Below are 468 nucleotides of genomic sequence, written 5' to 3' on the forward strand. Positions count from 1 at the left end.
GTGTGTGTGTACTTATAGCTTATGGTGTCACAAACATCGCATATTAGTACACATGGCACTCTATAAACACAATTCGTTGAAAAATGTCAGACAGCAAAAATCTATATCATAATAGCTTCAATGTAACCATTTTAGGCGCTGCAGAAGGAATAAATAGATAGACAGGATAGCATTATAAATAAGTATGGTGACATCGATCATTAATACATTACAGCACTCGAGATACAGTAATAGTGACACTGTAATGGTGATGATGGTAAATACAGTGACTATTGTGGATATTTGCTATTTTGTGGTAAAAGGAAGGAGGCTGAAGGATGGGGGGGTCGGCTCGAGGGCGTGGAGAGGGGGGGGGGGCAATTGCCCATAATCATGTCATTAAGTTAATCGTCACTTGGTTTTTGATAGGCCCTGATTCCATCGCGTGTAATGTGTATGATCCGTTAGTTTGGCCAATCAGATTCACGG

The sequence above is a fragment of the Penaeus monodon genome, chromosome 21, assembly GCF_015228065.2.
Source record: "Penaeus monodon isolate SGIC_2016 chromosome 21, NSTDA_Pmon_1, whole genome shotgun sequence".
Taxonomy (NCBI): Eukaryota; Metazoa; Arthropoda; class Malacostraca; order Decapoda; family Penaeidae; genus Penaeus; species Penaeus monodon.